This window comes from Pleurodeles waltl, chromosome 4_2 (genome assembly GCF_031143425.1).
Source record: "Pleurodeles waltl isolate 20211129_DDA chromosome 4_2, aPleWal1.hap1.20221129, whole genome shotgun sequence".
In the NCBI taxonomy this organism is placed as follows: Eukaryota; Metazoa; Chordata; class Amphibia; order Caudata; family Salamandridae; genus Pleurodeles; species Pleurodeles waltl.
In genome coordinates this window covers 986886262-986907426 of record NC_090443.1, presented here as the reverse complement: position 1 = coordinate 986907426, position 21165 = coordinate 986886262, and positions in this window count along the sequence as shown.

Here is a 21165-nt window from a genome sequence, read left to right as displayed (position 1 = left end):
ATATATGTGCGTAGCTACGTAGTTTAATTGCGAATGGTTCCATGGCTATAGCGAATAATTAAGGGGACAATGGACAACCTTGTCTGGTACCTCTGCCTATGGCGAATGCTTCAGAGATAGTGCGTCCATTTTTGACACGAGCTGTGGGCGTGGAATAGAGCGTTTTGATCCATCTAATGAAACCGTGGCCGAAACCAAACGCTTTGAGTGTGCGTAGAAGATAATCCCAGCTTAATGTATCAAACGCTTTTTCAATGTCTAGAGAGAGGGCCACCGCTTCTGATTCTGTATTACTGTGCATTACGTGGAGCACCCTTCTAATATTTAAGAAGGTGCTTCTCCCTGGAATAAAGCCAGACTGATCATAGTGTATTAAGCTTGATAAGTAAGGGAATAGCCTGTTTGCCAATATTTTCCCCAATAATTTGCAATCTGTGTTGAGGAGAGAGAGCGGCCTATATGATTTAACGTCAAGAGGATCACGGCCCGCCTTTGGGAGGACAACTATAAGAGCTTCGCGCATGGAGTCTGGCAGTTGTAATTTATTGCAACTCTAAGCGAATTCAGTGTTGCTAGTGTGGACTCGTTGTTGGAGACCTCAACCTCCGCTTTGCTGAGTTTTACCTCCAAATCTTGTAGTTCTTTGCTTAGTATCCTTCTTACCCCCACTGTGGCCACAAGGCAATGTCCGCGTATTACCGCTTTGTGGGCATCCCACTCTATAGCGCGGGATGAGGTTCTATTTTTATTCAGTGAGAAGTAATCAGCCAGTCGCTTGGACATTTCTGCGTGAAAGGGGGGGTCTAAGAGAGCTTCTGACTGCAATCGCCATGTTGGTATACGAGTGTGCATGTGGCCCCAGGCCATTATTGCACAGAGAGGGTTGTGATCTGATATGGTGCGCGCTAGGTATTCGGACAAGCACACTTTCTGAATTATGGCTGCGGATACAAAAATCATATCTATTCTGGTATGTAGCTTGTGTACAGAGGAGTAGTAAGAATATGCGCGGTGGGTGGGGTGGCCCACCCTCCAAATGTCTCTCAAGCCGAGTTTGCTAGTGCTTGTGAGGCACGATTGGATGAGGCCGTGGCGAGTGGGGGAAATGAACGGTCTATTTGAGTATCTAGGACGCTAATAAAGTCGCCCCCCCATATGCACTCTAGTGTGGGGTCACTGAGATTGGCAGTGGTGAGCGTGCTCAGGAAATCACGTTGATTTCAATTTGGGGAGTATAGCGCTACCAAAGCTAAGGGGGACCCGTCAAGGACGCCTTCTAGTATCAAGTGTCTACTATTTGGGTCGCATTGTGTGCGAGATATGATAAATGGGACCCCAGGAGCAATCCAGATCGCCACCCCGAGCGAAAAACGAGGAAGTGGTGCCATGCAATTGACCTTTCCATTTTGAGCGTGTGCTTTCCAACGTGGATTTAGAGAGATGTGTCTCTTGTAGTAGGGCTATGTGTACCTGATGCCTCTAAAGAAAGGTGTGAATCCTTTGCCACTTACGCGGCGTTGCCATACCTTTAATATTCCATGTGAGTATCTTATATTTCAAGATACCTTGTTGAGTTTGGGAGGCCATGAGGCTATTATAGCTTTAGCAAAACCAGAGAGATGTATGTCCTCCGTCCCCATTATGGAGATATTGTGACGATAACTCACCAAGGCTAGCCAGTAAATATCCTTAATGTTGTAAGATGTATATCCTATTAATATGGTAAATATGACATGCGCGTTTGCTACTGTGTTTGCGACTAACTAACGTGTGACAAAACCAACAACCAAAAAAAATGCACTCAAAAACAATATATAACAACAACTGAAATAATAAAAAATAGGAAAAAATTCCAGCGATTGCCGGCTTGGAAGAACGGTCCATATGGAGCAGGGGGGTGCCGAAGGGCATTAGTTCAAAGTCATGGATTTATCTTGCCGGAGTTACTCATGGTGCAGAGTTCGCCGCCCAAGAACACAAGCGGGATACGCGTCGCAATAAAGGATCGGTGGTGCCGCCAGGCCGCTACTGAACAGCCGAGGGGGGAAGCCATATTGTTGTATCTGAGGAGCAGGAGTAGGTGCTGCTTAATAGACTTAGCAAATGTCATCTGCTGTGCGCAGAGTGAGAGTAGGACCTCGTGTGGATTCCGCTGAGTCAGAGTTTGCGCAGTGTTCCGGATCCCCGTCAGTTTGTGTGGACAGGGCTGTTGGCGACGTGTTAACAAATCTAGATGTGGCCTGCAGGAGCAGGGAGCCTTCGGTTTGTGACTGTTCAGGTGAGGGTTTAGTGCCTTGTTTTTTGCGTTGCCTATGCCTTGTCATGGGAGAAGACCAATTTTCACCCAGGGTGCTTGTGTCTATCGGGTCGGCAAGGCCCTTGGCATGCAGCCAGGTCCAGGCATCTTCCGGAGTAGTGAAGAAAGGTGTCCGAGTGTCATCTTGTACCCGGAGTCTGGCTGGGAACATCAACGCATACTTGATGTTATGTTTGCGGAGGCATACCTTAACACGATAAAAAGAGCTCTGCTTCTTCTGAACTTCTGCTGTAAAGTCTGGATAAGCTGTAATCTCTGCGTTTTCGAAGCGTATCGGTCCAGATTTGCGAAATAACTGTAGGATGAGGTCTCTATCTCAATAGTTAAGGAGTCTTGCTATCAACAGGCGAGGCTGTGAGCCAGGTGGAGGGGGCCTGCCGGGGACCCTGTGGGCACGTTTGACGGAGAAGAACTTCGGGATATTATCTTTAAGAATTGTGTCCGTAAGCCATTGATCTATGAATAATTCTGTGCTGGGACCCTCGACGCGCTCAGGGAACCCCACCAGGCGAATGTTGTTGTGCCGGGACCTGCCCTCTGCATCTTCAGCTCTATGTTTTAAGAGATCCACCTCTGTTGTTAAAAGAGCCAGTTGCGATTGGAGATCTTTCACAGTCCGGGGGAGGGTTGCAGAGACTTTTTCTAATGTGTGTTGATCAGTACGAAGTATGCTGAGGTCTTCTGTTACCGAGCCTATTTTGGCTTCTAGGGTGGTCTTGGTGTCTAGAATGGCTTGCAATATCTTTTCAAACTGTGACGTGTCAGATTGTAAGGTAAGTTCCAACTTCTGCAAAGCCAATTGCATGGTGGCGTGGGCCTCAGAGGAGGGAGGGGTGTCGGGGTCCATTCTGCCCAGAGGTGCACGTGGGGTTTTTGGTTTGACCATTTGGTAAGTGGGGTTACGAGTGGTCATTAACGAGTAGGGCCAGTTGGAGGCGATGCGGGCAGGGCGAGCAAAGGACCAATCTGCGACATAGAAGAGGTACAGAACCAGAGGGCCGCAGATAGCTATTGAAGGCCAGAAGTGAAATACTAGCGACAATGGGGTGGTGCGCGGAATTTGAGAGACACCTCTTCCGCCTTCGGGCGAGTGTACAGGTTTGTGATGAAGAGATTATCTGGCTAGTTCCTAGTGGCTAGCAGAGTACTTTAGCGCTTTGTCACGTGCCCGTCATGCCTCACGATTCCAGGCAGCGGAGGGGTCAGGCTGTTATGCTTCTGCAACCACATAAAATAGCCAAGCCCAACAGCCACACAAGGGCGACGCAGCAGTAGATGAGCACGAAGTGACGTGTATGTACGGGTTAGGAGGCGCACCACAGTACAGTCCGGCATGGGCGCTGAGGTCAAACAAAGTGAGAGTAGGCCAGTAATAGATGGTAAGCAATGGCCTAATGTATTGGCTATTGCTTGCGCAGCTTAGGGATTGTGATGCTGGTGAGAAATTATATATAGAGTCTGGTGGGGTGGGGGCGGAGCCCCATGTGCCTTGTTGGGGCTATAGCTGCCCCAAGTTCATTGGTCCGGGGGGGGAGGTGGTCAACAAATTTGTGCACTGCGACTCGATAAATGTAGCTGAAAGGCTCACCTCACTTTTCCGTCGCATCCAGTTTCCCTCTGTGCTCTTGACCTCCGACTGCATTCCTACCGCCTCACCACTCTTGTGGTGAAGCTCGGACAGGTACTGGGTGAGGTCTCGGGTTTGTGGAGTCTTTGGTGGAAGTGGAGATCCAGGTGCTGTACTGCGTGTCTGCAAAACGACCTCCGCTAGGCCGCCACGCTAAAATGCCCCCCTAAAATGGCAGGCCACAGCAACCCCAAGCCTTGGGGCACAGCAGAATATCAGGCGCGCCCCCACCCAGTAAGCGGGAGGGCCGGGGCGCCACCACCAACGGCAGCAACCACACACGGAGGTTAGTAAAATTGTAGGCCTGCTCCGGCAGGCTTCGATGTGTGGGGCGTGGCACCGCAGCGGATCAGCCTCGCCTGGCGCCACCACCCAAAATGACACTTAAGGGCTAGCGCCCTATTCCGGTGCCATGAATGAGGCCAGAGCACGCACGATACGGCCTCCGGGCCAGCCGCTGATCCGAGCCCCGGCCCAGGTAAGCGGGGCGGGGCGCCACCACCAGCGGCGGTAACCTCACACAGAGGTTAATAGAATTGTAGGCCTGCTCCGACAGGCCTCAGTGTATGGGGCGCGGCACCGCGGCAGGACAGCCTCGCCCAGCACCGCCACCCCAAAATGTCCACTAAGGGCTGGCGCCCGATCTCAGCACCTCAAATGAGGCCGGAGCCCTTGCGACACAGTCTCCGGGCCGGCCGCAGACCCAAGCTCCGGGTCCCAGGAGGCGTAATGCGACTCCCGCGGTGAGTATGCAGGCTGCAGCCGCGGGAGCAGACCCAGCAGCCCGGCCGAACGCTCGCCGCCTGCAGAGCGGCTGCGGCAGCCGGTGTACAGCTACGGCCACCGGTGCGGGCTCCGGGCAGCAAGATGGGCGACACCTGTCCCCCTTAAAAGGAGGTGCAGGTGCCGCTGACAGGACGCTTATGCGGGCCAGGGATCAGAGCTGCAGTTTATGCTGCCGCTCCGGTCGCCATGTTGGCCACACCCCCCATAACCACTGCTTCTCAACACCTTATCTTGTGCCCATTTTGGAAATACAAAGGTTGTCTTGATACCTATTTTTCACTCTTTATATTTCAGCAAATGAATTGCTGTATACCCGGTAAAGAATGAAAATCCATTGCATGGTGCAGCTCATTTATTGGCTCTGGGTACCTAGGGTTCTTGATGAACCTACAAGTCCCCACAACCAGAAAAGAGTGCAGCAGACGTAACAGTATATTGCTTTACAAAATCTGAGTTTGCAGGAAAATGTTACAGAGTAAAACATTGAGAGAAATGGCTGTTTCTTTCACCTCTCTTTCAATATTTTTAGGTTGAGCGTTAGCGTTCGGCCTGCTGTATACTAAAGTATACAATAGAGTGAGTTCCAGTGTTTTGATTTGTTAGTTGCAGTGTCCTTCAAAAATCCTTGCTTGCTAGTGGTCAGTTCTGCCTCTTTGTCCTGCCTTTTTTCACTTAGGGAGCAGCACAAAGTACTGTTTAATTACGCTATGTCCTGTTTATCTCTTCTGAAGCGGACTTTTTCTTTCAGTATTGGCCTGTTTGCCTTGCACTGTGGGTGTGTGTTCAGTCCCTCCTCCCCACCAGCTCCCTCTGTAAACATAAACCAACATCAGAGGGGGGATTCTCCAGGGCCAGCTCACCCTCGTTCTCTTCCTATTGTTATTTTTAGTCTGTGTGGCAATAAATGTCCAGTCAGTAATTTACAGCGCTATGAGCTCTAACTCGAGCAAACACATAACTATTACATTCCAAATGCTTGTTTACTTTCTTTCTCGTGCCCCGTCTCTCCACTCTTCGTTTAGCACTGTAACACTCTCGGATTCGACGCCCACTTCGTACCATGAAGGAGTGGTTCATGGACAGTGTCTCCTGGTCTACTGTAATTCTATCTGATGGGTGGCGCATTCTGGCCACTGTGTCGTTAAGTAAACGTTTGTGTATGTTAGTGGGAAGAATAGGTGCGTATGCACCTTCACTCTCAGTGATGTACTCTGTTCCTTACTAGCTAGAAGGCTGCTTTGCGCTACTCTCGGTGCCAAGCACAGATAAAGGCCTCTGGGACAAGCCACGCTACTGACCACGAGCCCGGCACATGTGGAAGCGACACTCCGAGCCCTAACCCACTTGAAGGTGTGTGACTGAGACTACGTGGCCCGATCTCCCACTCTATGATAAAGCGCCTGAGTGCCCTCCGGCCATTTTTGCTCTATAGAAAAATATGAAAATAAACAAACACAATAATAAACTATGAGTCCAAGTTCATCTGACCCTGAAACCCTCACACTGTCTCTGGCAGTTAAAGTTGACGCCTCTGGACTCTCTCCTCCATCTCAAATGCTTCAGTGCCTCGCAGCTGCTTTCACTTTCAGCTGCTGGCTTAAGCTGTTCATTGCGCTCTGGCACACGCTAGCATGCCACGGGAGGGGGCTATTTCAGACCATTTGTTGCCAAAAGAGCTAGCACTGGAGGTGAGGAAGTAACCACCAGCTTGGCGTACCTAAGTCAGCGAGGCCTTGTCGGCAGCCCTCAGTTTTATATCTGCCCTTAAGCTCGCCCCTATCATAGCATGTTAAATGCATGTAGAGACAATGACTCTTTCTTACAACTTTCTATTGTTTCTTTTTAAACCCATGCTTATAACTACGCAGCTGTATTTAATTCAGTTCTAAATGTTACTGCTTGGCCACGCATCCTGCTGCTCCATTTGTTAGAGCACAGCCAGCCTTGCATGTTAGGGCACACCCATGTAGTCTTCATTTCTGAGTACTACAGCACAGCCTTCATTGCATAGTACAGCTGTGTGCCGTATACCTAGGGCCACTGGCATTATGTGGCAGGGAAGAGTCAAATTATGCTGCAGGCTTGAGTAAATTATGCGGCATATTACGCACATTATGCAACATTTTTTGAGAGTGAACTTCATTTTTAGGGTCGAGCGCAAAGCGCTCTGTCCCTGCTGTAATCTCTCTATGGGCTTGTAACCATGCCCACCACACACCCATGAGTTTGGTTAGTTTATGGGCTTGCCTTTTAAAATTCGCTTGATTTCATTAGTGAAAGGAATGCATTTGTCATGTCTTTTCCAATGTTTAGCCTGCCTCGAGCGCATTGGCCAAGTACTGAATACATTCAGGGCTCCAAGGCCCGTATTTATACTTTTTGACGCTAAACTGCGCTAACGCAGTTTAGCGTCAAAAAATTTTGCGCCGTATTTATTGAATGGCGTTAGCCGGCGCAAGCAGACCGGCGCTGCCTGGTGTGCGTGGAAAAGAACCACGTACACCAGGCAGCGCCGGCGTTGGGAAAAATGGCGCTAGGGCGTCTTAAAAATGGTGCAAGTCAGGTTGACGCAAAAAATCGCCTCCACCCGATTTGCGCCATTTTTAACGACGCCCAGACGCCATTTACATAACTCCTGTCTTAGTAAAGACAGGAGTCATGCCCCCTTGCCCAATGGCCATGCCCAGGGGACTTATGTCCCCTGGGCATGGTCATTGGGCATTGAGGCATGTAGGGGGGCACAAATCAGGCCCCCCTATGCCAAAGAAAATATTAAAACAATATATATATATACTTACCTGAACTTACCTGAATGTCCCTGGGGTGGGTCCCTCCAGCCTTGGGTGTCCTCCTGGGGTGGGCAAGGGTGGCAGGGGGGGTCCCTGGGGGCATGGGAGGGCAGCTGTGGGCTCATTTTGAGCCCACATGTCCCTTAACGCCTGCCCTGAGCAGGCGTTAAAAAATTACGCTAACGAGGGTAGACGTCATTTTTTTTGACCCGCCCACTCCCGGGCGTCATTTTTGCCCGGGAGTATAAATACCACGCACATGCCTCGGAGTCATTTTTTTGTAGGGAACGCCTACCTTGCATATCATTAACGCAAGGTAGGTGTCCACGCTAAAAAATGACGCAAACTCCAAGATCTTTGGCGCTCGACGCGTCTAACGCCAAACTATAAATATGGAGTTAGTTTTGCGTCGGATTTGCGTAACAAAAAAAAACGCCGCAAATCCAGCGCAAACAGAGTATAAATATGCCCCTATGAGTACTACCGAGGCCTGCTGCCGCCTGACCTGTGCCAGTAAATCAAAATGAAGGGAGGAAAAGCATAATTGAGGGAGGATGACCGGTCTTGAGAGAAATCATCAAATGCAAGAGCTAGAGGATCTGGATGCCAGCTGAAGAACTTCGGGAGCTGTATGTTGAGACATGATGCAAAAAGATCTATGTCAAAGGGGCCCCATTTGTGGAGAATGTTGTTGAAAACCTGCATGGTGAGCATCGAGTCGCTGAAGTCCTGGAAATGGCGTGAGTACCAATCCGCTACGAAGTTGAGATTGCCAGGTAAGTACTCCGCTTGGACGGAGATCCTGTTTTGGAAACAGAATTCCCAGAACCCTTTCGCCAATTTCGCAAAAGGTTTGGATTTTGTGCCTCCCAAACGGTTGATGTAACGAACTGTGGAGATATTGTCCATTCTGAGAAGAAATGAACAGGAAACTCTGTCTCTTGCGAGGCTTCTCATTGCAAAAGAGCCGGCAAACATCTCTAAACAGTTTGGCCCGTATTTATACTTTTTTTAGCGCCGCATTTGCGCCGCTTTTTGACGCAAAACGGCGCAAACCTACAAAATACAATGGTATTTTGCAAGTTTGCGCCGTTTTTGCGTCAAAAAACGACGCAAATGCGGCGCAAAAAAAGTATAAATACGGGCCTTTATGTGCAGTTTTGACTCCTATGCGACCATAAGCCTCCAGTTGAGATTGGACCACAACGGGCCACCCAACCCAGAAGACTTGCATCTGATTCTAATACAAGATCTGGGGCTGATGCGAAGATAGTCCTGCCGTTCCAGGCATCCAAATGGTCGATCAACCATTGCAGTTCTGATCGAGAGTCCTGGTATAGAGCTATGGAATCTGAATAGGCCAGCCCTCTTTGGAGATGATGAATTTTCAGTCTCTGCAATGCTCGGTAGTGAAGAGGACCCGGAAAGATAGCTTGGATTGAAGAAGAGAGGAGACCTACGACTCTTGCAAGGGATCTGAGGGAAAGAAGAGAGTTGCGTAAAATTAGCAGAATTTCTGACTTGATTGATTTGATCTTTGAAGATGGGAGAAGAAGAGTAGTCGAAACTAAATCTAACAGGAAACCTAAGAATTCGATCTCTTAGATTGGATCTAAGTAAAATTTTTCGTAGTTTTTGATAAGGCCTAGATCTGAAAGAAGATTGCACGCCAAGTGCACCTGAGAAAGAAGAGAAGAGCGATTTTGATTCATGATCAGAAGATCGTCCAGATAGATGATTAATCTGACGCCTCGAGCTCTGAGAAAGGCTGCTACTAGTTTCAGTCGTTTCGTGAAACACCATGGGGCGAAAGACAAACCGAAAGGAAGGGAAGTGAAATGGAATGTCTGACCGGCCCATTGGAATTGAAGACATTTTTGAGAATCCGGGTGTATTGGTACCTTAAGGTATGCGTCTTGCAGGTCTAACCTTACCATCCAATCTCTTTGGAGCAAGGTATCCCTGAGATGTAGAATGGTTTCCATCTTGAAGTGACGATAAGGAACAAACTGGTTGAATTGCCTTAGGTTGATAACCGGGCGCATTTTCTTGTTCTTTTTCTGGACCAGAAAAACCGAACTGAGAAAACCTGAAGGATCTAGAGAACAACGAGTTATCGCCTGTTTTTGTAAAAGGGATTGAATTTCTGAGGAAATTAATTCTGTCATTTGGAGAGAGAAGTGAGGGGAGGAGGAAAAATTACTTGAGAAGGCTCTGAAAAGAGCTCTATAGCATATTCCTGAACGGTATTTAGGACCCAGGGATATACCGTGAGTTCCTTCCATTTTGACAGGCACATTGAAATACGACCCTCTTGAATAGGTGAAATAATCTGATGACTTACCGACTTGCGTAGAGAATCTGAAATTACAGTTCCCCTTGTTCCTGAATCCCCTGCTCCTTCGGGGGTACAATTGCGGTCTGTAATCTTGTGTTGAGGTGTTACCATAGTAGCCGCGGGAACCTTGATTGGCATAGGAGCGGCCGGCAAAGCGGTTTCTGTCTCTACCGGCCCTGGCAAAAACACATGCCGAAAACATCTTTTTTAAAGATTGCTGCGCTTTGTCAAGGGATGAAAAAGTTGCCACATACTTGCTCAACTCCTTGATAAAGGAGTCGCCAAAAAGCAGACCCTCTGCTTTGACAGCGGGATCTGTGCCTGCCAGGTTGACCAGCTTGGGGTCTAGTTTCAGGAGGAGACCCTTCCTACGCTCGTGCGTGATGGAGGAGTTTGCATTTCCTATTGAACAAATGGCCCGTTGGGTCCACAAGGAGAGCTCAGCTGGGTCCACTGAAGCTTGTTCCAAACGAGCAGTTTCTGCTAAATCAAAAATGTGGGTTAGGGGTCCTACTATGTCCAACAGCTTATCTTGGCAAGAAGACCAAGCTTTGTCAACACCCTTCCGCAGGTCCTTGCCATATTTGGTGAAGAAGGTAATTAGGGAAGTGTCAATAGATGGAGTTGCCGTGGTTTTGGAGGAAAGGGCGGGACGGGGACATTCAGATTTGAGTTTTGCTCGCACCTAAGGGGGTGCGCAACCTGGCTGTGACATATTCCGCTATGTGGTCCGTAGGGAGACACTCAGTTGAATTTGGATGCTGGATGTTAGCCGGATCGAACATAGGCACTCCTTCAGCGTCCAGTATTGTGCAATAATTCGTAAAGTCTTGAGACCCAATTTTAACTTTTTTGAGAGGCGGAGGGGAGATAATATCCCCAACATCCTTGTCGGAAATATCCGAGTCCGAGTTAGGGTCTTGCACCTCGTCATCCGTGTCCATAATTTTTTATATAGATATAGGTGAATAGATACGTTTAGAATTTACCATGCATTTTTTTGATGGTCTAGCCGTTAACCCCTCCTTAAAAGGAGGCCTTTGAGGAACCACGTCCTCCGCCACATGGGAACTTTTGTCACTCACTAATAGCGTCGCTTTAGTATTTTTGATGGATTCTGACGCTTTCTGCCTTCCCCCGCAGATTGGGCCAGCATGGTTTTTGACAATAGATTGACAACAGAATTTTCCCAATTTTTTGAAAATTTCTGCCAGGAAACTGCCATGGCTTGTTCCACTGAAGACGGTATTAAGTCATTAAGGTTGTCTTTGAGGACGTCTTCCTCCTCCTCCTGTGTCAAAAGTGGGTGTGCAGAGCTGTCCATGGTTCCAGCTGTCGAATAGTAAATGAAAACTGCAAAACTGAGAGAGGAAAGGGTTAAAAAATCTCACTGAAGTGAGGATAAGGATATGGCCCGCCTCTGGGCGGAGTGAAAGGAAATAGGAAGAGAAACCGGAACCTCCACAGAAACGCGGAGTCCGGCACTGGCAGAAGGCAGGCCAGACCGCTTGAAGCGGTAAGTAATAAAATGAAATGCAGCGTGTCTCAAAGCACGCTGAGAAAATCTATTTGTTGGCGGTGTAACGAAGCGTGTCGCATGGCACCTCAAACAGCTGAGCGAGCGACAGAAAATGCTGCTAACACTCAGAGGAGACGCGTTTGATCCTCATTAGCTACTTTCGTTAGCCTTATGTGATCAGTAGTTTTGTTCTTGACTGCAGCTGCTGTTAAATATAAAGAAAAGACTAAAGCATAATAGGAGCCTCCATTGTTGCCATAAAATTGTATGTTTTAATAGTCTCTCCTTATTATATTTATGTCCATGATTCAGGCCAACTTAACATCCTTATTTCACTCTGGCTGTTTGAATACTCTTGATATGTTTGGGTGACTGTTTTAGTTTATTTCTCCTTGGTAGCTGTCTTGTGTTGTTTTTTAGAGAATTGTGTTAACGAGCCAGCAACAATTATGGTGATAAAGGTGGTATTCCTTTGGAATTAGCCTGGCAGATTCAAATTACGATGCTAAATGGCAACATTTTCATTTTTTGTGGCAGATAGAGGAAGAAGGTAAATGGAAGTGCTTGTCATATGCATGGTCCACTGGAATTATATGGCAGTAAAAGAAGAAATTATGAGGCAGGGTTGACCAATTTATGTGGCAGGAAAACTCCATTTATGAATTTACAATGGCAATAACTCTAACTCAAGCAAATGCGAGACCCATTGCATTGCAAATGCTTGTTTTTATTTCAGCTGTTATTTTCTGTAAGAAACCCTTGTAGGATCTACACAAATTACCCCTTGCTGAATTCAGACTTTTGTCTACTTTTCAGAAATGTTGAGCTTTCCAGGATACAGCATTGGTTTCACACCCATTTCTGTCACTAACTGGAAGGAGGCTGGAAGCACAAAAGATAGTAAAAATGGGATATGTCCCAGTAAAATGCCAAAATTGTCTTGAAAAATTGGGTTTTCTGATTTTCATCTACCTGTTCCTGAAAGCTGGGAAGATGGTGATTTTAGCACCGCAAACCATTTGTTGATGCCATTTGCAGGGAAGAACTACAAGCTTTCTTCTGCAGTCCTTTTTTCCAATTTTTTTGAAACAATTGAATTTTTCACTGTATTTTGGCTAACTTCTTGATCTCCTTCAGGGGATCCCACAAAGTCTGGGTACCCCTAGGATGTTGGAAAAAAAGGATGGAAATTTGGCGTGGGTAGCTTATGTGAACAAAACATTCTGAGGACCTAAACGCACCCTGCCCCAAATAGCCAAAAAACAGGCCTGAGAATAAAACGCTTGGCAGCTGAACGAGTTAATCAAATAACTGGTTCATGTTATAAAACGGTGACTTGAATGAATGATCTTTGTAGCATTTCAATCACGCTAACAGAATTGGCTTTTTTTGTTCAAATTTTCTTTAATTCAACAAGCATATAATGGGTTTTCTTATTGAAGAAAACCTTCCAAAAATTCCTAAATCTTTTCATTAGCCACCACACAAAGTGCGACTAAGTTCAAGAAGAGGAACGACATATCATAGTCACATACAGACAATAAACATACTTTATGTTTGCAACTCTTATGTTTTAGACTTCTGTGAATAGTAGTGCGAGTATTGTCCGGTGAATACAGCAAAATCTAGAGGGATAAGTTTGCATTTGTTTTGCAGAGAATAGTTAGATTCAGGTCTACTTAACGAGAAGTTTTTAATGTTGTTATTTCGTTAAGGGAGGGGCGTGAATATATTTACAAAGCATTCTGGGTAGGAGGGTGTCCGTTCAGAATCTGTCGCCTTGATTGCTGGCAAACGCTATTCAGAGACCGTCCCTCAAGCCAAAAAAACACAGGCATAGCCATTTTACCAGTTTTTGTCTTGCAGCATCGTACGCCGTCCACTTAGGGCGCGGAGTCTGACTGGAGTAGTCTCCAGTAGCGGGTATATACACTGTACAGCCTGGCTGCCGTGCCGTGATTAGGGACCTCTAGTGACAACCTCTGGTACTGCACCCTGGTGTAAAAATGCGGCACAAAACACTATAAATATGGGCCAGAATACTGCATACCCCCCAGTGACCACCTACCCATGTATTTTTCCCCTCAGACCGTGCCTGGCCCTTGGAGGGAGAAACGGATACATTTTATGCTAGAGGCTGGGTGGCAGTCTACATCCCTCCCATCTTTAATTAGTTGACAAACAGTTGTTTACCCAATGTGCACAAGGCAAACAAATTCTTTCAGCCTCTGACTGGAAGCGGAATTTGGCCTAAATCCACACTGCTGGCTTCTGGATGTGTTTTCATTGCCGCTCCCCAGCCTGGGTGACTGGCTGTTCTCTGTTGATCCTCACTGGGTGTGAGGGCCCTGCCCCTTCCTTGGGGTGAAGGTGCTGCAGGGTATTCTACATCCGCTCTGACATCTTCCTCCAGTCATCTCCTCCAGGGCTCTCTGTTCCGTTCAGGTTTTGGAACCACAATAGTTTCTTACAGCTGAGAGACTTCCTCACGAACCGTGACCATTGTTCCATCAAACTCCACTACCTCCCACATCTCGGGTTCATATGGGCCCTAAACTTCCAGCCAGGGGGCCGGCCCTTGTCCCAATCAGAAGGTCAGGGCTTTGTGCTTGTTGTCTGTTCGCCCTGTCATTACTGGCCTCTTTGTTTTTTTCCTCTTTTTATATGTGCTGCATATAGATATTGGAAAATACCTGTCTGGATTTTTCTGCGTGAGAAGGTGTCCCTTTCTGCACAAAATCAATTCTGCTTACAACTCAGGCACCCCTGCACCATGAGCCAAAGATGCTTGCATGGGCACTAGGCAACCAAAAGTGCACCAGTGCCCGGAAAGCCGTATATTGGTAAATAAGATGCATTGCAGGGGAGGCGTAACGGAGACATGAGGAGAAATACATTCATTTTGTCTCATTTTTTCCTTTTTCTATGTTTGCTGCATTCTGCAGCGCACATAGAAAGAGGAAAATGCCTCTTGTGATTGTTCTTGTGCAGGACGGTGTCCAACGCTCTCCCAACACCCTTTTGGTACAAATGAAATTGAATGCCTGTGAATGGTCTGATTTAAAGAAAACTTTTGAAATTACAATATAATGGCGTTATTTGTTAATCAATAGTGACGAGCAGAATTACTATATCTCTTCTGCCACTTCTCTTGGTGGGTTGGAAGGTTGTTCCAAGTTTTTTAAGGCAGGGCAGAGATGCTTTTCTGTTTTAGTTTTCACACAGAGAGGTACTTTTACCTCTGGAGTCCAGTTGTGTTAGCTATTGACTCCTTTGGTACATGTTCCACTTTAGGGGGTGGTATCCCCCCTAACAGTAATGATATCCTTAGTGCTTGGGTGGGCAGAGATACTTTGACATCCTGCATGCCTGTGTTTTAGGAGTATCCTGAGGCTTCAGGGCTCCTTCCCTTCTTTAATTTTTAATCTATTTTGAGATTAAAGGAGATAATTCCTTGAGTATGCCCATAGGGATGCATGGGTTATGAACTCTACTTCAGCCCAATCTGAAGCTTCTAGGTCATTTCCTAAAAGACAGTCTACAGATAAGCTAGGTGACCCCACCACCTGCTGAGGGCCAGTAACTCCATCCCAACAAAGTTACACTACAGCTAAGGGGAGAGACTGAGTGAAGTTATTGACTTCAGTAACTTGGTACTTCTGTCCAAAGAGGTGCTGTGCAGGTGAAACCAAGTTTTCAGTAACTAAAGTGATACTGGCACCTGTGTCCTTATAGGCCTGGGCCTCAACACCATTCATCTGAATGTGCTACTTGTACTTATTCATATTAAGTGCCACCTGGTGAGACAGAAACTGTCTTGGGGGTCTCTATACCTACCACACTTTCTATTATGGACCCAAATGTGAACCCAAATACACCCTTGCTTTGACTACTGCCAGTAGTCCGGTCACGATTACTAGGGGCACTAGAAGTGGAAGTGGATGTAGTAGTGGTGGTAGGCTCAAGGGCTTTACCTGGGCAGGACTTGACTCCTGGCCTATGGCCTTTATTTCTGCACACATAGCACCAAGGCTTTTTAGTGTGTGCAGAAGAAGAAGAAGAGATTTTATTACCACCCCAGAGGGGTTTTGTTTACCTTTACTTTTGTCTTTGTCCCCAACCTTGTCCTGAGGCTTACCACCATCTTTCTTCTTTCCTTGTCACCCCCTGTATGAGCTTTTCTGTTCACTCACTCGCTCTTGTTCTGACCAATTTGTTTGCCTTCTTTCCCAATTCTTCGGAGAGGTCAGATCTGAGTCTACAAGGTATTGGTGCAACAAGTCGGACACACACTTATTCAAAATATGCTCTCTCAACAGATTATATAAGCCCCCATAGTCAGACACTGTCACTGAAATGAGAGGAATTAGTGTTTCTTTGGCCAAATTTTGAGGTTTGCAAAGGATTCTGGGTAACAGAACCTGGTGAGAGCCCCACAAGTCACCCCATCTTGGATTCCCCCAGGTGTCTGGTTTTTTAAAATGTGCAGGTTTGGTAGGTTTCCCTAGGTGCCGGGTGAGCTAGAGGCCAAAATCTACAGCTAGGCACTTTGCAAAAAACATGTCAGATTTCAATGTAAAAATGTGATGTGCCATGTTGTGTTAGTTGTCGCAAGCATTAGGCCTACCTACGCATGTGAGGTACCATTTTTATCGGGGTTTTGGAGGAACAGGGAAGAGCAAAACAAGAAATGTGGGAATAATGTGATTTATTAGCTAAATTTGAGGTTTGCAGATGATTCTGGGTAAGAAACCACTAGGCGATCCATGCTAGTGACACCGCCCTGGACTCCCTCGGGTGTCTAGTTTTCAGAAATCTTTGGGTATGGTTGGTTTCCCTATATGGCTGCTGAGCCCAGAACCAAAAACGCAGGTGCCCCTCGCTGAAAAAACAGTTAGTTTTGTATTTGATAATTTTGATGTGTCCACATGGTGTTTTGGGGGCATTTCCTTCCGCAGGCACTAGGCCTACCCACACAAGTGCGGGACCATTTTTATCAGGTGACTTGGGGGAATGCTGGGTGGAACGAAATTTGTCGCTCCTCTCAGATTCCAGAATTTTCTGTCACTGAAATGTGAGGGAAAAGTGTATTTTTAGCCAAATTCTTTAGGTTTGCACAGGAATCTGGGTAACAGAATGTGGTGAGAGCCCCGCAATTTACCCCATCTTGGATTCCCCTAGGTATCTATTTTTAAAAAATGCACAGGTTTGGTAGGTTTCCTTGGGTCCCAGCTGAGCTAGAGACCAAAATCCACAACGAGGCACTTTGCAAAAAACAGCTCTGTTTTCTTTGGGAAAATGTGTTGTGTTTTGAGGCATTTCCTCTCGCGGACACTAGGCCTACCCACACAAGTGAAGTACCATTTTTATCGGGAGATTCGGGGAAAAGCTGGGTGAAAGGAAATGTGTGGCTCCTCTCAGATTCCAGAATTTTCTGTCACCGAAATGTGAGGAAAAAGTGTTTTATTGGCCAAATTGTGAGGTTTGCAAAGGATTCTGGGTAACAGAACCAGGTGAGAGCCCAACAAGTCACCTCATTTTGGATTCTCCTAGGTGTCTAGTTTTCAAAAATGCGCAGGTTTGGTAGGTTTCCTTAGGTGCTGGCTGAGCTAGAGGTCAAAATCCACAGCTAGGCACTTTGCAAAAAACAGATAGGTTTTCTTTGGGAAAATGTGATATGTCCATGTTGCATTTCCTGTCGTGAGCATTAGGCCTACCCACGCAAGTGAGGTACCATTTTTATTGACAGACCTGGGGGAACACAGAGTAGCAAAACAAATGTTATTGCCCCTTGTCTTTCTCTACATTTTTTCCTTCCAAATATAAGACAGTGTGTAAAAAAGACAGCTATTTGAGAAATGCTCTGTAATTCACATGCTAGTATGGGCACCCCGGAATTCAGAGATGTGCAAATAACCACTGCTTCTCTTTTTTTCTTTTTAAATCTGTTTATTAGTCATTACACTCACTCAACAGTACATTCGCTATTAATAATTTTGCGATCTGTTTACACACATTTATAAGCTTGTACAACGCAATTGCGCAATGAGTTGCTAAAAGAAAAAAAAATCCAACTTGAAACTGTGCAATAACTAGTTAAAGTTGCAACTAAACATTGCTAATGTCATACCTAGTGCTGGCTACACCCATTGGAGGGTGGGGGGAAGACAAGAAGGATACAGCTATTGTGTATGGGGGGACAGGAAGTCATAGTGGAGCTATGAATTATGCATTGCGGGGCATGAAGGGGCGCAGAGCCAATCTAGTGATAAGCAAGTTAGGTATGGGTTGCATATAAGCATAGCCGCAGAAAAAGCATCCTAATATGTTACGTTGTTCCATTAAGGGAGGAGATGAGGATGTTAATACAGAAAGTGAGTGATGGAGGAGCAGCTGAGAGTAGCGTGATAAAGATATTAACCAAAACGGTAATACCTATATATGGTACCCAATTTAGGGGGGTATGTGTCATCCCTAGCTTCTATTGCTACCTCAAAAGTGTCCCAAACTTCGGGGCCATCCTGAATTAGGCCTTTGTGTTGTAATAAGCGAAGTGTCTGAGCTTCGGCTTTTGAGTGACTATGTAAGTCGCGGAGCCAAGCAGAATGGGATGGAACGTGTGGGGCTTTCCGGTGCGTAGCTATTAGGCGCTTGAAGACAACAAATGCTAGATCGATAAATCTGTGTAAATGTTTATCCTCTTTGGTACGGTGGCGTATGCCAAGTAAACCGGAGTATGGGGTCGGCAACAGGGTGTGGGACGAAATGTCTGCAGTGGCGTCCATAACGCAGTGCCAAGCCGAGTTTATTGAGTGGCAGCTCCAGACCATATGGTAAAAGTCTGCTGCCGGAGTAGCGCATCTGGGACATGACGGGTTTGTGCTTGGGTATATTCTTTGGATGCAGGCCGGGGATAGATATGAGTGGTGAATATAATTGAATTGGGTATTACGCAGTCGAAGATTGCGGGATATTGACTTGATCATTGTGAGAGCCGCGACCCAGGTTTTTTGTCGTAATGGTGAAGGGAGGACGGAGTCCCAGCGTGCCTTAGCAATCGGCAGGGTAGAGCAAACTGCTGCTAGTAGTTCTTTATATAGTTTAGTTATGATGCCTTTTGTGCTACCTATGGTAAGAATGGTGGTAAGTAATTGGGACAAGCCTCTATGACCGCGAATGAGTGGACGCTGACAGGGAAGCCAGGAAGTTCTCAATCGGCAGAACGTTGGACGCTGGTGCCGGGTGGCTCGTGTCTTGGATTTGCTCGGCTGCGGAAGTGCGAGCCGCGGACCGCGGAGACGTGCTGCTGCGGCGGTTTGGGGGTGCCGCTAGCTGGGGAGGACTGCTTTTTCGCCGGTGTGTGTTCCGGCTGAGGCAGCCCATCCTGCTCCCTTCCAGTGCCACTTTAGCTGTTTTGGTGCGGACTGGGCGGACTGGGTGCCAGAAGGAGCGCCAGAAGGAGTTCTGCTGCCCTGTCTCGCAGACCGGGTGAGCCGGGGGTCCCGCTGCTCCTGCTGTTCCCACCGTACCCTGGCCGGATCTTGTTGTGCGGGTCACCTTTTGGGCACTTGGCCATCCCCCGCTTCTGTCCTCTGCTCCAGCTCCGGCTCCAGCCCTGGTGCTGGTGTTTCGTCGCCCTTGCCTCGCCCAGCCCCACCCCTGCCTCAGCTCTAGCCTCGGACCTGAGTGACCACGACTTCCCTGAGAAGTTCCAAAGATGTCATGCGCTCGGCTGCCCAATCATCTCTTCCCTTTTGGAGAAATGAGGCACTGCTAGTTAGCCGGAGCAAACCGGGTTTAGGGTGACAGTGGTCCTTCTAAGTGGGTCCGACTCAGTCCTCCACACCGTGAACGATCCTGCTGCCTAGAAATCCAGTAGTCTCATTTAGGATAATGAGAGCCCACGCGACAGTGCTGCTGGTGGTCCGGTTGGTCCGGTTGGTGGCTGGTGGTTGGTGGTTGCCTGGTCTACGTGGCCTCCGAGGAGTTGGTGTTCAGGAGATTGGAGATTGGAGACAGGAAAATAAATGAAGAACTGGAAAAAGAGGTGACTCTAGGTGACTTTAGACCCCGGTGGATCCGGTGATCGCGAGTGATTGCGAGTGCCCTGCATAAACCAACGCAAGTAAGCGGCCTTACCAACCTGTCATTCACCTGTTATTTACCTGCTATTTCTCTACTAATCTAACTAAAGACATTTGAGACCAGTAGCTGAAGGGGGGCGGAGAGGATCAGAGGAGGACCAGAGGAGCTGATGTTAACGGTGCCGGAGGGATAAACACCATTCGTGTACTGCGCCTTTGTGTGCAGCATATTGTGTGTATATTGTGTGCCTCCGCAAAAGCATTCTACATCCTAGAGAACAATCTACAGAGACTAGAAACCGCTGAAGCCGCTGAAGTTGCTGGTCTGTCCACACAGCAGGAGTTAAAAAAAAAATATATATATATGTTCTACCTCCATTACTGAGGGGGTAGAACAAGAAAACAGCAAAAGTGAAAGCAGAAGGGCAGAGAGCCCGGAGTGCATAGGAATCGAACAAAGTATAAGAACAACCATGTGCGTGGACAATACAATAGCCCCGGTTCTCGCACCTCGGACAAAAGTAAAATACTGCTCTCAGGTTAGCCCTGGAAACCACAACCTCAGTAGCCAGCCTGGGTGGGTCACTGATTCGCTTGCCCTTCCGCGCCCAGTGCTTGACCTGGAAACTAAAGGAAAAAGGGATAATTGGCCTCCAAAAAGGCAACCTTATGAAGAAAATAGGAACAAAGAGTTGCAACTTGGGAGGGAAAAAGGCCAGGTAGAACGAACATTGACTAGTTGGGCAGCTACCACTTATAACAAACAGAAGGAAGATAATCAACTTCAAGGAAGACGGTCGCAGGGAGGTGGCGGGCATACCGAGATCCGCACTGAAATAACTAAAGAGCTTGAAGCCACGATCACGTTTATCCCTGAGTACTCCTCAAGAGGAAGTCATGACATCCTGAACAGGACTAATATCCTATATTAGTCCTGCCAGCTTTGCCAGCTTTGCAGAACGTAACAACTAAAGACCTCCTCTCAGTAAGATTCATACAAAGAAAAGATTTAGAGAATGGGGAATCAACAGAAACAGTCTGGGCTTCACCTTGGATAGCAGAACAGATCCTAAAATGTTCTAACATGATGAAGAGCTGGGGAATATTTACTGCTATTCCACAAAAGGAACCATATCCAACAATATTTCTTGAAAAATCTCCAAAGCAAAACATGTCGGGTAGGCAAGAGGTAAAAGGCAATTCTGGCTAGATACTCCAGGGAGCAATTAGCTCCAAACAACAACTCCCTGAACGAATAAATCTGAGCAATATGAGGTTCTGCCTGTTGGCCAATTCCCCTAGAAACAGTAGGGGCAACCCCCCACAGTTGCAGAATTATGAAGATCAACCATCTAGAAGCTTGTAGCAAAAAATGGACGGCTTGAACACAAAAGATAGAACTAGGCCCACATTAAACATTTTAAGCTGGAACATTGCAGGCTTAAAAAGTAAAATGGAAGATAAGGACTGGGTTGAATCCATTAAAAAACAAGACATCAGCTGCTTCCAAGAAACTTGGTCTACTAATGCCATTGACCTAGAAGGGTTCTCCACTTTCCATTCACCTGCTATCAAACAAAAAAAAGGAAGACCATCGGGAGGCCTGATCATTTGGATCAGAACTTCACTACTGGGAAACTCCGTAGTAACTCATGCTGTATTAAGCAAGGAAATCCAGACGCTTGCAGTAAAATATGAGGAGTGG